This window comes from Mustela putorius, unplaced genomic scaffold (genome assembly GCF_011764305.1).
Source record: "Mustela putorius furo isolate JIRA1106 unplaced genomic scaffold, ASM1176430v1.1 tig00003909_pilon_pilon_pilon, whole genome shotgun sequence".
In the NCBI taxonomy this organism is placed as follows: Eukaryota; Metazoa; Chordata; class Mammalia; order Carnivora; family Mustelidae; genus Mustela; species Mustela putorius.
This window is the reverse complement of record NW_025422057.1, coordinates 26,454,200-26,466,461: the sequence shown is the minus strand read 5'-3', so window position 1 is coordinate 26,466,461 and position 12,262 is coordinate 26,454,200. Positions and strand designations below refer to the sequence as shown.

Sequence of the window (12,262 nt, the reverse complement as noted above, 5' to 3'; positions counted from 1 at the left end):
TCTAAGTTTAGTGGATATAGATCTTTCATGTGTTCAGCTTCAACCAGTTGATTAGCAAGAATAGCAGGAACTCTGAGTTCCTGGATGTGAAAAGCACCTGTTTACAAACAGGCCCCTCTGAGGATTTATAATTGGGTTACAGCTAATCAATGTCCATCCCAAATCTAATAAACTCACTTTCCCTATCTCAGAATCAATATTTTCTAATAAGCAAAAGGGAATAGGAGAGTGGGGAAAAAAACAATTCCAATCCAAAGTACCAAGTTTCCTAAGAAGTTAAATTATTTTCATCACTCTCCCTCCATTTGGAACAGGGGGAAATTCAACCAAAGGCCTCATCTCATTACTCTCTGTCATCATCAGAGGCAACTGGAATTTACCACCCAAGCATGTCTGAAATGTGACTGGAAACTAACAACATAGTCTCCTCCTCCTGCCAGCACTTCTACTCGTGGAACACAGAAAAGTGTTGGGAGGATGGTGGACTAAATGCAGAACCCCTAAAAGTTTTGGGGGGACTTCAGAAATTCAGCCTCTGCTCTTAAATTTAGAAGTAAAATATCTGACTGGTAGAGCACGTCAGTAATGACAGTGTAATCTATGTCCTCCAGGGTTTTTCTCCTCTTTCACAACCCTCCTCTTTGAAGAAAATGAGGAGCAGCTAAGGAGCAGCAAGGCATAATAAACCAACCAACCAGCAGATGAGACTAGAATACAGGACACTGAGTAAGTCACTGCTTCCTAGTTTCCTTACACATAAAACAAGGAGACTGAACTAGACATACTATTGAATTATCCTCTCAGCATCACTGAAATACCATCAATACATATGAAACACCTAGAAGTTGTAAAGCAGTGGTTTAGGCACTATGGGGTTACAAAGAGGAAACGACAGACCTGATCCTCTCACAATCTACTGGCAGAGACAGACAAATAATAACCCCACAGCACAAGGCAAGTCATGAGAAACAGAGTAAAAGCACAAAGAAAATGTTATGGTACCATGAGAAAGGAAAAGAAGCATTCTATGACTACACTATGACTTCTGTGATCCGGGATTTTAAATCCTTCTGGCAAAGAAGCAAATAGAGCAAGCCACAGTAATCCCACAGAAATGTCATCTTAGACTTTAACACAGTTTCTCAGAAATAAGATTTAATAGGCAAAGTATAAAAGAGAATCAGGCAACATACCAATACTAATTTCAACTACCATCCAACTTAGGAATGGTTTCAAATCCTCCCAACCCAATGGTAAATCAATGAAGTCTTTTATTCCTAAACCTCAGAGACTGCTGGTCCCATGACCTGCTGCACAACTTCTCTCTGAAAGACTCAAGTCACACAACTTTTTAAGAATATCTTTAGGCAATCCAGCCACAAATGTCGTAAATCCACATCACTTCATATCCCTTCAGGATAAAATAACCAAATATTGAGATTTTTTTTTAAGATCTTATTTATTTAAGAGAGAGAGGGGACGCCTGGGTGGCTCAGTTGGTTAAGTGGCTGCCTTTGGCTCAGGTCATGATCTCAGCGTCCTGGGATCAAGTCCCACATCGGGCTCCTTGCTCTGCAGGGAGCCTGCTTCTCCCTCTGACTCTTCCTTCCACTCTGTCTGCCTGTGCTCGCTCTCATTCACTCTCTCTCTGACAAATAAATAAATAAAATCTTTAAAAAAAAAAAAAGAGAGAGAGAGAGAGCACGGTAGGGAGTGGGGAGACAGCACGCAGAGGGAGAGGGAGAAGCAGGCTGAGCTGGGAGTGTGCAGTGGGGCCCTGGGACCATGACCTGAGCCAAAGATGGATGCTTAACTGACTGAACCACCGAGGTGCTCCAAGATTTTAAAACCTAAAGCCAAACACTTCCAATGTCTAATATGCAAGAAATGCTAGTTATATTTAGCTATTCATTTATTGTCTTCTTGAACACAACACAATACATGCCAACTCTAGTATCAGAAAATTAATTTAGGGGCGCCTGGGTGGCTCAGTTGGTTAAGCGACTGCCTTCGGCTCAGGTCATGATCCTGGAGTCCTGGGATCGAGTCCCACATCGGGCTTCCTGCTCGGCAGGGAGTCTGCTTCTCCCACTGACCTCTCTCCTCTCGTGCTCTCTCTCTCTCAAATAAATAAATAAATAAAATTAATTTAATAGAAATTCACTCTAATTTCTAGAGCTAATAGTTAATCTACCAAAAGTCTTGGTATTTTATCTATATGAGATGATAGATATTAACAAAACCAACTGAGGGATGGGACGCCTGGGTGGCTCAGTGGGTTAAGCCTCTGCCTTCGGCTCAGGTCATGATCCCAGGGGCCTGGGATCGAGCCCCGCATTGGGCTCTCTGCTCAGCAGGGAGCCTGCTTCTCCTCATCTCTCTCTGTCTGTCTCTCTGCCTATTTGTGATCTCTCTCTCTCTGTCAAATAAATAAATAAAATATTAAAAAAAAAAAAAACCAACTGAGGTAATCAATTCACAATATATGTAAATAAAACCATCATCCTATATACCTTATACACTGATGTATGTCAATGATAAATCTAAAAACAAAACATCTTGGGTTTTAGTCCCAATTCTTATACACTCATATACAAACTTTAGTTTTCTTTCCTTCCCTGGGCTTCAACTTGCCAGGGAACCAGTGGTAAGGATATACAGAAAAGGGAGACTCTGTGCACTGCTGGGAATGTAAATTGGTTCAGTCACTACAGAAAACGGTATAGAGGTTCCTCAAAATATTAAAAATAAAACTATGATATGATCCAGCAGTCCCACCTCTGTGTATATATCCAAAGGAAATGAAATCACTGTCTTGAAGACATATCTGCAGCCTGATGTTCACTGCAGCACTATTCACAATAGCCAAGATTTGGCAACGACCTAAGTGTCTATCAATGGATGAATGGATAAGGAAAATGTGGCAGACACATGCAATGGAATATTATTTAGCCACAAAAAGGAAGGAAATCCTGCCATTCGGAACAACATGAATACACTTACGTGAGGTGATGGATGAATGTGTTAACGAACCTTATCATGGTAATCATTTCATGTGTATCAGAGCATCACATTTTATACCTTGAATTTATATATCGAAGTTCTATCAATTATATCTCAAGAAACCAGGGAATAAAAAAGCCATGGAATAGCTTTCCGTAGGCTTCCAAATTTAATGGCCTGTGTTTAATGGCTCTAGGTTCATACTGATAATGGACTGTTATCAAGTTATTACCCTCTCTTCACTGTCAGGGAGGCTCCAAAACACTATAGGTAGATGCTGAAATAAACATCCTAAAACATTCCACCTAATACATAAGAAAAATGAGAAGAAAAGAAAAAAAAAAGAAAATGAGTAAAAACAAGTGTGCCCATGACCTAGAAGAAATCATGCATAGATCAGGGATACATTCACTCCCTAGGTACTTACTGAGCACCTGTTCGGTGCTAAGGGCTAGGGATACAGCAATGAACAAGACGGATAAGATTTCTGCATTCACAGAGTTTTTCATTCTAGAGGGGGGAAAGACAACAAACAAGTTGAGCCAGTGACAAGTACCTTGAAGACAAACTATCTAGGGGGACTACAATAGACTAGGAGATTAGAGTAGGCCATTAAGATAAGGGATAGGTGAGCAGATCAGAATAAAAGAAAGGAAAGAGCCATGTGAAAGTCTCAGGAAAGGTGTTTCAGATAGAGGGAATAGCAAATGCAAAGGCTTCAAGATTTGAACATACTTGGCATGTTCAAGAAACGTAAATGCCAGAGTGCCTACAGTATGAACATTCCTTTTCTGAAATGTCATAAAATTTTTTTTTTAAGATTTTATTTATCTATTTGACAGAGAGAGATCACAAGTAGGTAGAGAGGCAGGCAGAGAGAGAGGAAGGGAAGCAGGCTCCCTGCTGAGCAGAGAGCCCGAGGCGGGACTCCATCCCAGGACCCTGAGATCATGACCTGAGCCGAAGGCAGCGGCTTAACCCACTGAGCCACCCAGGCGCCCTCATAAAATTTTTTAAAGTGGGCATTTCATGTTTGTGTGAGTTTTTTTTCTTACATAAAGAGAATTCAAATGTCCATTAGCAGAGTAGGAAGATAACATATTCATATAATAAAGTATTACCCAGAATGAGCTTTTTTACCCAGAAATTTAAAAGAACTTACTAAAAAAAATTAATAAATTTCATAGATGTTGAATAAAAACCTCTGAAAGAAAAAAGTATAAACAAATGATTCCAATTATATGTAGTTCAAAGACAGCAAAATTAATCTATGGTGATAGAGGTTGGAATACTGGTTACCCTGTGGGGAGATGAGTGGGAAGGAACACAGGAAGGCTTCTTAGATACTGAAAACATCCTGTACATTGATTGCAGTAGATCTACACACAAATGAGTAAAAAAAAAAAATTCATCAAGTTGTACACTTTACATTACATAAGCTATTCCTCAATCTAAAAGAAAAAGCCACGGGGGAGAGGGGTAGGGAGAGGGTGGTTGGGTTATGGACACTGGGGAAGGTATGTGCTATGGTGAGCGCTATGAAGTGTGTAAACCTGGCGACTCACAGACCTGTACCCCTGGGGCTAATAATACATTATATGTTAATTAAAAAATTAAAAATTTTTTAAAAATAAAAAATTGGGGCGCCTGGATGGCTCAGTGGGTTAAAGCCTCTGCCTTTGGCTCTGGGCATGATCCCAGGGTCCTGGGATCGAGCCCCGCATCAGGCTCTCTGCTCAGCAGGGAGCCTGCTTCCCCCACCCCCCACCTGCCTCTCTGCCTCCTTGTGATCTGTCAAATAAATAAATAAAATCTTTTTTAAAAAATTAAAAATAAAAATAAAAAAATTTTTTAAAAGCCAGCACATTCATACATACATGAAAATTAACAGCACTCATGCAGAATACTAGAACAGAGGCTAGTAGGAATCCTGACTTATACACTCAGGACACCAATCAAAAACAACAATTAGGGGCACGTGGGTGACTCTCTATTTAGGCTCAGCTCATGATCCCAGGAATGTGGGATTGAGCCCCAGGTGGGCTTGTGCTCAGCGCTGAGCGTGGGGAGTCTGCCTATCTTCCTCCCTCGGACCCCCTCAACTTGCACACATGCGCCCTCTCCCTCTCTCTACCTCTTTCAAATAAATAAATAAAATCTTTTTTAAAAGTAGAGAACACTTGCTTAGCACTTACTATGCACCAGGCACCATTCTAAGCATTTCATATATATTAATTGATTTTATCCTCAAAGACCTATGATCCAAAAACTTTACAAAGGAAGCAGAGGGGCGCCTGGGTGGCTCAATGGGTTAAGCCTCTGCCTTCGGCTCAGGTCATGATCCCAGGGTCCTGGGATTGAGCCCCTCACCGGACTTTCTGCTCAGCTGGGAGCCTGCTTCCTCCTCTTTCTCTGCCTGCCTCTCTGCCTACTTGTGATCGGTCTCTCTGTTCAAAAAAAAAAACTTAAAAAAAAAAAAGAGTCAAAAGCTTAACTGACTGAGCTACCCAGGGGCCCCTAGTGTCTCTCTTCTTAACCACTGTACTATACTGTCTCTCAAAAGGCAGAGGAGGAGGGCAGAAGTGGTGTGACCTACACATAAACAAGGCAGAAGCTCTGCAGAGAAACCACAATCAGGTTCCAGGTAAGTGAGGACGAAGAGTATGTACTCACTGGCCTTAATGAACAAACTCTGGGATGTCCAGATATCTTGAGTTTCAACACACTAGTCTGCCAGTGGGTAGAGGTGCCACAGTAAATAGTAAAAGTTGCACATGCATGTGTGACACACACATGTGTATATAAATATTGATAATGGTAAAGTGCTATACAAGTGAATGGAATGGTAGAAAACTCGGAAGAAAACACTGGAGAGGAATCTGTCTAGAAAGTTGATAGTTGTATCCAATACAATAATTAAAAAAAAAAAAACAGCTGAAATACACTGATATCCACAATCTACAAGATTTAATTGATAATATTTTAACTGGGCTTAGCCAGTGCTCTGAGGGTAATTCTCCACCAGAATTTCATAATGAATGGAAAGATACAGTAAGACAGAGAGATGAAGGGAGAGTAAGTCAAGGATAAATCTGTACAGCCCTGAGCTTAGGACAGATTGTGCTTTCCCATCACAGAGCTGTGATCAATTGTTGCAGAATCTCCTGAGGTGCCTGCAAATACAGATAGATCCCTAAGCCCCCTTTCCCCACTACTGAAACAGACTTTTCAAGATAAGGACTAGGGGTCTACATTTGTTTTGTTGTTGTTGTTGTTGCCGTTGTTTGTGAGGATAGTTGACACCAAGGGTCTAGATTTTTTTTCCCCTTAAGATTTTATTTATTTATTTATTATTATTATTATTATTAATTGTTTATTTATTTATTTATTTTATTTGACAGGGAGAGACACACGAGAGAGGGAACACAAGCCGGGGGAATGGGAGAAGAAGAAGCAGGCTTTCTGCCAAGCAGAGAGCCTGATGCAGGGCTCAGTCCCAGGACCCTGGGATCATGATCTGAGCAGTAAGGTAGACACTTAATGATTGAGCCACCCAGGCGCCCCAAGGTCTAGATTTTTAATAAGCACCCCAGATCAGTGGTTTTCAACTGTGGCAATTTTGCCATCCAGGGAATACCAGTGGCCAGAGACATTTTTGGCCATCACAACTGGTAAAGGAAATACTGCTGGCATCTAACAGAGGTCAAGGATGCTGCTAAACATTCTACAATGCACTGGACAGTTTCCACATCAAAGAATTATCTGGCCCAATATGTCAACAGCACTGAGATTGCAAAACCCTTCCCCCAAGTCATTCTGATGCTCACTAAAGTTTGCAAAGTACTCATTAAAGCCCCAAACTCACCAAATGCTTTGAAAGGAACATGAGAAGACATAAGACAATTTTGAGAGGATAAATAAAATTTGTCACCTCTAGAAAGTCACTGGAACAACACTCACCTACTCCCAGTTCATTCTTCCCATATTAACTCACTAATGGCATCCCTTCCCTTAGGGTCTTAGCCTCAGTTTGTCCATCTGTGAAAGATCATTACAAGACACACTGACTATATTAATCCACAATGCTTAGTGAAGAAGATGAAAATCCTATCTGCCCAGAAGCTGTGGGTGAGTCAAATATCATCATTGTCTGATCACTGGCTACTCACCCAATACACAAGAGGAAGCAATATGTTTATAAAACCAGAAATAGTCTCCTGCTCTGGCTCTCCTACAAGTCGTGTGTGTGTGTGTGTGTGTGTGTGTGTGTGTGTGTGTAAAATTCTTAGGCAGAAGTTACCTGCTCCCTAAGTTCTTCTGCAAGGCATATACACTCCCTGGAAGTAAATACTAGCACTATAAGCATTTAAGAGAAGGCAGGGTGTTTCTACTTCCAAACCCTAGCCCTTAACTTCTCAAACTAGTTCCTAATATGCCTCTTCCTTTCTGAAGGCCCAAGGATTCAGGTTACTTGCTGGATTCACATCCTACTGTTTCACATGATTCCTTGACAAAAGCTTCTCTCATAGGGATCCAGGTTCCACAGATTCCACCCCACACACTGGTTCTAAAAAAGCATACAACGTCTTTCCATTTTAATGGATTTTTAGAGCTAGGTACTCCAGTCTCTCCTATCTCTGAAATGCGAACAGAATGAGGCCTGCACTCATGAAGCCACCTCTTTGAATTCCCTTTATGGGTAGGCCACAATCCTCTTGTGCTATCACTTTTCTTTTTTTAATTTCTGGAGATAGAATTTATCACTCATTCCTCGAAGCACAGCCTCCCAATCAAGGTGCTATATAATAAATAAAACTACTGAATATTCACTATACACTTGGCACTGTTCTTTAAATGCTTTAAATATACTGCATTTAATCTTTACAACAACAGATAAAGTAGGTATTATTACCATGACTTTACAATGAGGATTTCACTTTGCCCAAAGTAAAACAGCCACAAATCTTTCTCTCTGGTAGCACTTTTCCCTATCAGAATACCCCATTAGTGCAAAAAATCAGGTGTTGACCTACAAAGTATTTAAAATCCAGATTCAGTTAAAATTCTGTGGAAATTCCAAACTGATATCCATAATATCAACTTTCCCACTTTATCCAGGAAAAGTCAGTCAACTCAGGGCACTGTCTGACAAGCACCATTTCTATTTTCTAATTACTAGGACAGAACCAGCCTGATTCAGTAGGTACGTGAGCCACTATGAGGCAGCATCCTCATCTTACATGTCCTCTGAAAAGGGCTCAACTCAAAGGGGGTGTTTAGCCTATAGTTGAAAGTGGAAGTAATTCAGGGGCTTTCCCAAGACTAAGCTGTAAACGAACAAAACCAGGAATTTGCCAATCCTTACTCTAGGGTATCAGCCATCGTCTTCATCTACTAGAGATGAAGTAGCTTCACAGAAGAGAATTCAAGCCAGTCCCAACAGAATCTACTGAGTCTGCCTACTTGCACTAACTAATAATACAGCTGAAGAAGTTTAAATAAACATGACTACCTCAGCTTCCCTTTCAAATTATTTTATACAAGATGGAATGCACTTGCACCTTCATAAGGAGGAACCAACTCCAAACTGACAGGATTTCAGGCAACTTTGATTGAAAATCACATTTTTCTGACATCTCCCAAAATGAGAATTCATTGTAAGATCCTCTTCTCAATGAGCAGAAGCCTCCTTTAAATTAATACTGTCTATCTCCTGTTCAAGCCCTGAACTTCCTCAAGCAGCAAAATGTCACTCATAGCTTCTTCATTTCCTTTCCTGTTGAACCATACAAGCCTCATGAATACCACCTAAGTATAAAATGAAATTTCTAAGACAGACTCCCATAATCTTCTTAAAGAAAGCCCAAAAGGTAACTGCAACCTTACAAACTAACATTTATCAGACTTTATAATAGCACAGCCACAGTACAAGGTAAAAAGGGGCCCCAAAATTACTAAGTTATGGTCCCTGCCTTGAGAAGCTCATTGTTCAGAAGTACATATTCTGGGGCGCCTGGGTGGCTCAGTGGGTTAAGCCGCTGCCTTCGGCTCAGGTCATGATCTCAGGGTCCTGGGATCGAGTCCCGCATCGGGCTCTCTGCTCAGCAGGGAGCCTGCTTCCCTCTCTCTCTCTGCCTGCCTCTCCGTCTACTTGTGATTTCTCTCTGTCAAATAAAATAAAATAAAAATCTTAAAAAAAAAAAAAAGAAATGTTTAAAAAGAAGTACATATTCTGATTCTTCCTTAAAAACAAACAAAACAAAACAAAACAAAAAAACATTATTTTTCCCAGGATTTTTCATATTTGCCTTCACTTAGAGCTATTCCCACGAAATTAAGCTCACCAGGCCTCCTGACTTCCAGCTGCCTAGTAATATCTCCGTGTGCACACCTCACAAGCAACTTGATCTCAGCATAGCAGACTATCTCCCTTATACCTATTTCCATAGTCTCTCAAGCCCTTAAAAATCTGCTCTAATTTTTTTTTCTAAGATTTATTTATTTGACAAAGAGAGATTGCAGAGAGGGAGGCAGAGAGAGAGGCGGAAGCAGGCTCTCGGCTGAGCAGAGAGCCCCATGCGGGGCTCGATCCCAGGACCCTGAGATCATTACCTGAGCCGAAGGTAGAGGCTTAACCCACTGAGCCACCGAGACACCCCTGCTCTAATTTTTCTTTATATATATATATTTTTTTTTAAGATTTTATTTATTTATTTGACAGAGAGAGAGAGATCACAAGTAGGCAGAGAGGTAAGCAAAGAGAGAGGGGGGAAGCAGGCTCCCTGCTGAGCAGAGAGCCCGATGTGGGGCTCAATCCCAGGACTCTGAGATCTTGACCTAAGGCAAAGGTAGAGGCTTAACCCACTGAGCCACCAAAGTGCCCCTGTTCTAATTTTTCTAATCCATATCCTGGTCAATGAAATTCCCATTCACCCAATCTCTCAAATTAGAAAACTTAGGGGTGCCTGGGTGGCTCAGTGGATTAATATAATCAGTGTGTCTTGTAGTCAGGTCATGATGATTGCTTCCCTCCCTCTCCCTCTGCCTGCCTCTCTGCCTACTTGTGATCTCTGTCTGTCAAATAAATAAATAAAATCTTTCAAAAAAAAAATTAGAAACCTTAGCCTACTCTCTCTCCCTCATCACTAAGTCATTGTTGCATCCATCTCAGAAAGACTTCTAAAATCCATTCCCCTCCTCTTCATTCCCACTGCACTCTTAATTCAGACTCTCAGTCAACTGCAACAACTCTAATTATTCTCACTGCTTCATTTCTCATTACTTTAATCCACACTTCTGTCACTCCCTAACATAAAAAACTCCAATGGCTCCCTAACCTCTTTTCAGTTTTACCTCCTGGCAATATTCCCACCACACATCCTGTTTGGGACAAATTTTTGAGACTTAAACATCATGTTATTTTTTTCTCTTCACACTTTTACCATCCCTTTGTGCATGCTGTGCTCAACTGGAATGCCTTGTCTTATTTGTACAAGCTCCTACTCATCCTTCAAAACCCAACTCAAGTATCTCCTCCCTGCAAAAATATCTCTGACTCTCCCACATATGGCAATATTCCCTTCACATTGTATATACTCCTTTATAAGGATAGGTAACACACAGCACTACAATTTTCATATGAATACATTTCTCTGATGTCCTTGAGAAAAGATACTCATATTTCTAACTCCAGTGCCAGTTACATAGTACATATGCAATAAATGTGTGTTGAATAAACAGTGTACCTTCATATATCCTGGACCTGTTTGTGATTTGGGTATTTTCTCCAAATTTTATGGATTTTTGAACTTAACTCTATGTGCGATTCCAACTTTCATAAATGCTTTCAGTTTTCAAGGTATTTTTTTTTCTTAATCACACAAATGTTGAACAAATGAATGAATTACAATGCCTAAACATACAATGAAGAAGTCTTAAAGACTCACCTAATCACTAAGAATGGAAATTCCCCCTTTAGAATCGTAACAAGAAGGATCCACCTTCCTCTAAGACTGATTGATCTGCTATCCCAAAAGCTTCCACATAGGAAAACTGTGCAGACTGGTCCAGTCTAAGAAACACCCAATTAACTTGGGCTAAGGACAGGGACACAAACCATAGTTGTTCTGGTTTACAAAGTCACTGAGAGCTGACAATAGCAAAGAAACCGGTCTCACTAAGCTCAAAACTTCCACTGCAAAGAACGAACTAGGGAGGGTATGATGATCCAGATAACATTTTCCCAGTCTGGCCCAAATTCCTACTCCCCCAGTCTCCAAGAGGCAGCACTCCTCGGCCTCTGATAGCGCTCCTTCCCCAGGGAACCAGCTTGTTCTCCTCTTATTTCTTCCCCACACCTGCCTGAGAACAGGTTTGTTTCCCAGGCTCGCTCCAAGTAACCCCGAGAAAACACAGCCGCTTCACTGATTCTGTGTATAGGGTGGGCTAAAGCCCAGCGGTCAGAGAATTAAAAGAGGGGCCGGCTGAGGGCCCTTCCAGGACCACTGAAGAAGACTTCAAAAGACCGGCCCAGCCTGCATCTAACCCTTCTCAGAGGTCCTGCCCAAAGCCCTCACCCCAGGGCCAGGCTGGACTGGGCAGAAGGCCTCCCAGGAGCGGCGACAACCCGGGGGAGAGAAGCTCTGGAGACTGCTTGAGGCTTCGGGAGCAGCCCCATGCTGGGGTCAAAGGTCAGTATCTCCGCCTTCAGGATGCCCCGGCAGGGAGCAGGAAGGCCGCGACAGGCACCGGAAGGTCGGAAGGACCGGCCCCTGGAGGAGCAAAACGCTCCTTGCTCCGCTTCACCGCCCGGGCCCAGCCTCCCAGCCGCACGCAGCCTCAGCCCGCCTCAGCAGCTGTCCTCCTTCCCTCCCTCCCTCCCTCTCCCCCTTCCTCACCGCCCCCCCACCCCCGTCACCACCGTCGTCCCCTAGGCGAGCGTAGGCCCCGCCCCTAGAGCCGCCTCGGGGCCAAGGCCTAAACCGCAGGAGCTGCAGGGGTTAGCCAGGTTCCGAGACCCGCCCGGGCCGGCGACGCTTACCGAGCCCTGGGCTCCTCCTCCACCACCCGCGCCGCTCCCGGGCCCGCTCGCTCCCGACGCCACCGACGCCGCCGCTCCTCGGGCTCACGGACGCGCTCCCTACCTCCGCCGACCCTTCCCCGGTCCCACGGTGCCCCGCCGGGTCCTAAAGCCCGCTGGGTGATAGGTACGTCCGCGCCGGTTTCCTGAAGCTGGCTTAGAACACGGTTCCCAGCAAGC

At 42.8% G+C, this 12,262-nt stretch overlaps 1 protein-coding gene across 3 annotated transcripts in view; it reads right to left on the bottom strand.

Moving 5' to 3' along the window:
* The window catches only part of ARMH3 (armadillo like helical domain containing 3), a 182,551-nt gene extending 170,289 nt beyond the window's left edge, over nucleotides 1-12,262 (bottom strand). Inside the window, exon 1 of one of the 3 annotated variants that reach the window (XM_045068962.1) lies at nucleotides 12,147-12,262. The gene's annotated coding sequence lies outside the window, so the exon portion shown is untranslated. Of the gene's footprint in view, nucleotides 1-12,043 lie in introns of all 3 variants that reach the window. The other 2 variants (XM_004749417.3, XM_004749418.3) reach the window with 2 other exon arrangements.